Source organism: Aplidium turbinatum, chromosome 3 (assembly GCF_918807975.1).
Source record: "Aplidium turbinatum chromosome 3, kaAplTurb1.1, whole genome shotgun sequence".
NCBI lineage: Eukaryota > Metazoa > Chordata > Ascidiacea > Aplousobranchia > Polyclinidae > Aplidium > Aplidium turbinatum.
Window position 1 is genome coordinate 13895116 of NC_137474.1, and position 4607 is coordinate 13899722.

Here is a 4607-nt window from a genome sequence, read left to right on the forward strand (position 1 = left end):
TTATAATGCTCCTAGAAAGCTGGGAGTAGGCTTAAAAGTTGCAGAACAGCTATGTTCCTATATGCTCTAAAAGAACATTTTGTTCTAAATGCATCTATTGAGCAGATATTCCAAAAAAACGTATTTTTTCCATTTTCGGGGGCAAATTTAGATGAAATTGCATTTATTTGATACTTAAATACATTTTTTTACTACACTTTGTTCATTTATTTTGGGTGTTATTATGGAGTCTACATATTTGGACAGATGGGAACCTTGGCTATTTTAATTGAATAGTTATGGTTGGTTACCTATGACGGTAGTTTGTTGGTAGGTAGGCCTATTATACCATACCGTCCTTAGCATTAGCATATTGTAGCGGACTTAATGAAGCAAGCGAACACTATCTTTTAATTTGATATTGTTATGCATTCATCAACATTATAGAGAGTTACTTACAAATTGAACAGGATATTTAGAACAGCACATATCTAGGTATTTAAATTAAAATAGAAAATGCACAATCAAACCATAGCTAAGCCACAATTCGACTGACCTGCCACCATCCCCAGTCCACAATCGAACAATTGTTCAATCTGCAGGAAGTTTAATTTAAAGCAACAGTAGTCAGCTTCGAGGAAATACATGCATATAAAACAATTGTACAGTAAAACCATAAAAAGTGTTACAAGAATAGTAGGTATTCAAATCATCATAATATTAGTCCATTAAGAAGCAAAATGTTTCTTGGTGTCGAAGCGTTTCATTAAACACCGAGAGTTAATTTTTGCCTGATCAATCCGTCACGTCTTTCATAGCCAGCAACTGAAGACGATGCCTCGGTAACAAGTTTAATGTGCCTTTCAACAGCTTGACTATGACATGGATGACACAATGGGGTGGATCTTACTTCTTCAAGCTGAACATTATTCATGTGTGTGATTGCCGGATGTTTAGAGATGTCAGCCACGTTTAAATTGACCATTTTAAAATATTCTTTTGCTTTAAAGTTTAGCTTTGGCACCAAGAATCGTCGCACATCAACATTATCGTTGCTTAATTCTCTTCCCCATCTGATTGATCAACAAATCCACCTTCAAAATCACCCATATCCACATTTTGAGTTGCCACTACGTCATGTTTTTATGGCTTTGGATGGAACGACAAAAAGCCCGGATACCTTTTCTGGAAAAATTGAAAAGGAGTAAAATAGAAGTGTATTTGATTGGCCAGTTATTAAGTTTAAGCCCATTTTAAACCAAAATTTTCCGTTGCTCACAAATGAAATTGTGGATAATCTCAGCACTGATCAGCATTATGCCTATAAAATATGTTGGGCGGTTATTCTCGGGCATGTGGACTATGATTTGGAACTTCTAGAAATTGGGCCAATATTTCACTCCCAGCGGTTGACTCTCGCTTGCAGAATAATGCGGTATTATGTCTCAGTCGAAAAGCCATCTGCAATGCTTCAATTATTGACTGAATTTTGCATAAAAGTATATTTTCCAAAATGGTTTCAAATTAAGCGAGAGAATCGAATTACAAGTGGTGCAACAAATCTGTTTGGCCTCGTTTAAAGGATCGTTAAATTTCCAAATAAGAGAGTCAGGGACATTTCACTGAAGGTTGTGCAAAGAAATGCATTCTCTGCTCATCCTGAAAACATACTGTTAAGCATGCTATTGCTAGCAGATGGAAATGAAGATGTGAGGAGGATGGCTGTTAACAAGATTCTATCAATTAGAGGTTGTTTATCGAATTACACAATTGAAAATATAGATATGGGTGATTTTGAAGGTGGATTTGTTGATCAATCAGATGGTGAAAACGAATCAAGCAACGATAATGTTGATGTGCGACGATTCTTGGTGCCAAATCTAAACTTCAAAGCAAAAGAATATTTTAAAATGGTCAATTTAAACGTGGCTGACATCTCTAAACATCCGGCAATCACACACTTGAATAATGTTCAGCTTGAAGAAGTAAGATCCACCCCATTGTGTCATCCATGTCATAGTCAAGCTGTTGAAAGGCACATTAAACTTGTTACCGAGGCATCGTCTTCAGTTGCTGGCTATGAAAGACGTGACGGATTGATCAAGCAAAAAATTAACTCTCGGTGTTTAATGAAACGCTTCGACACCAAGAAACATTTTGCTTCTTAATGGACTAATATTATGATTATTTGAATACCTACTATTCTTGTAACACTTTTTATGGTTTTACTGTACAATTGTTTTATATGCATGTATTTCCTCGAAGCTGACTACTGTTGCTTTAAATTAAACTTCCTGCAGATTGAACAATTGTTCGATTGTGGACTGGGGATGGTGGCAGGTCAGTCGAATTGTGGCTTAGCTATGGTTTGATTGTGCATTTTCTATTTTAATTTAAATACCTAGATATGTGCTGTTCTAAATATCCTGTTCAATTTGTAAGTAACTCTCTATAATGTTGATGAATGTATAACAATATCAAATTAAAAGATAGTATTCGCTTGCTTCATTAAGTCCGCTACAATATGCTAATGCTAAGGACGGTATGGTATAGTAGGCCTACCTACCAACAAACTACCGTCATAGGTAACCAACCATAGCTATTCAATTAAAATAGCCAAGGTTCCCATCTGTCCAAATATGTAGACTCCATAATAACACCCAAAATAAATGAACAAAGTGTAGTAAAAAAATGTATTTAAGTATCAAATAAATGCAATTTCATCTAAATTTGCCCCCGAAAATGGAAAAAATACGTTTTTTTGGAATATCTGCTCAATAGATGCATTTAGAACAAAATGTTCTTTTAGAGCATATAGGAACATAGCTGTTCTGCAACTTTTAAGCCTACTCCCAGCTTTCTAGGAGCATTATAAAAAAAAGTTACGCTGTTTTCGTGGATTTTCACCTTTGCGTGACCCATGGGGCTGGGTGGCACGCTCGATTTTGGGTGCCACGTCAAAAAAATAATTTTAAAGTCAATATTAGACCTTATGACACCCTTTTAACACCCCTCTTCATTAATATGACAGAAAAAGTTTTTTTCACTCCACCCTAGTGAATATAGCCTTTGAGAGGGTGCAACCTATTTCTTACTCTAAAAAGATCGAGAGAAAAAAATAGAACAAAGCCAAAGTCGCTGATCAGAGTTTCCACAAACATTTCAAAAAGCCGAAGTCGCCTCAAACATTTCATCTCTCGATGCTAGACTGCAGTTATATTATTACCACTAGCCTAAATCTACTTAAATTAATTATTAACTCTAATTATTAGAGTTGATTGCAGTGTGATTTGCTAATGTGGACTGATAGCCTACTCTTTGAGCTTTTTTATCGTTAACTATCAGCACCTACAAGTCGCTGATATGAGTTTTGCAAACATTTCAAAAAGAAGAAGTTGCTGGTCAGAGTAGCCGCAAACATATCAAATTTAACTGAACTTCACTTTCTTCCTCTCAATGCTAGACTGCAGTTTTATTATTGTTGTTTGGCTTGTAACTATATTTATGTAACTCTAACTATGTTTTCCCTCTTTCACTATTCGAAAATGCGTTGTTTCAACAAAAACATGAATCGTGGGCCGTATTGCATGACAGTCCCTATGAATGACTTTTGCTCATTGTGACGTACGGTAGCCTACCGTAACAGGAAAGAAGCAAGACAGTGGGGTGCAATTGCATTGGAATTTTCTAGCTGTAGTAGCATTGGTCAGTGGTCACACAACATATTTTGAAATGTTTGCGGAAACTCCAATCAGTGACTTTGGCTTTGTTCTATTTTTTCTCAATCTTTTCAGGGTACGAAATGGGGGACAAAGTGTTCAGGGGACGAAATGGGTTGCATCCTTTTGAGGCTATGTTGTGAATATATCCACGACCCACATCCATTTTTTCTGATATACACCTTTTTTCGATGTACATTAATGATCTTCCTTTAATGTCTAAATTTTCAACTGTGCTATTTGCGGATGTCATATATTTGGCTTTACGTGGTGAAGGCTTTGATTCTTCCCAAATATACTGTTAAAACTAGTTCAGGTTGTGTATTAACCAAACAATGATAGAAAGAGTGGAAACAGTTAATTATATGGGAATTCATGTGGATGAAAATCTAACTGGTCTCACGAATTACCCATAAGCACCATAAGTCGCATCAAATTACCCATAAATCACGTCGAATTACCCATAAGCACAATAAGTCGGGTCGAATCTCATCCATCAGTCGTGGTCACATCTCCCTTTTGACAAATGAAAATTTACCCAAAGAAATTCTCAAATTTCAGCAAATTAGAAGAAACTTTATTACTTTTGTCGCTTTTAGATGTTGTCAGGCCTTCTAAATTTAACTGCACTGCAAGATGATGCCTTTCCATACTACAATCGAAGGATGGAGTTGCATAGAGCTCCATGAGCTACAAATGCTGTCACTTATTGTCATTTGCTTGATTGCAAGAATCAATTACCAGGGCTCACCACTTGGAGGTTGAGAAATTAGGTCCTGCTTTATTAAAAAAAAGAATGACAATGTCATGTCATAAACATTTCATGTTAAATATGCATATTTCAGATGATTAACAAAGCCTATGCATTTCATCACTTTTTATGTGGTGGTATGGGGCACCTGTGAGAAA